Below are 309 nucleotides of genomic sequence, written 5' to 3'. Positions count from 1 at the left end.
ATAGAGAAAACGAAGAGGAGGAAGAGGAGGAGGAGGAGGTAATGGCGCTGATGGGTCATTAGAGGAGGCAGCAATTAATGGCAGGTTTTAATGGCGCACTTTCATTAATATCTGGTGCACCGCCTTGTGTTCCTTAATCGGATAGTGGTGGTGGTGGTGATGGTGGTGGTGGCGAAGATAATGGGCTGGGAGGCAGGAACAGTGGTGGTGGTGATAGTGGTGATAAGCATGGTGGTGGTGGTGGTGCGGATATCTGTGAAGAAGGAATGGTGGTTGTGGTTATAGTAATGGGTGGCGGTGATGGGTTTT

Source organism: Scylla paramamosain, unplaced genomic scaffold (genome assembly GCF_035594125.1).
Source record: "Scylla paramamosain isolate STU-SP2022 unplaced genomic scaffold, ASM3559412v1 Contig45, whole genome shotgun sequence".
In the NCBI taxonomy this organism is placed as follows: domain Eukaryota; kingdom Metazoa; phylum Arthropoda; class Malacostraca; order Decapoda; family Portunidae; genus Scylla; species Scylla paramamosain.
The sequence above is the reverse complement of the archived record's forward strand: the minus strand, read 5'-3'. Positions refer to the sequence as shown.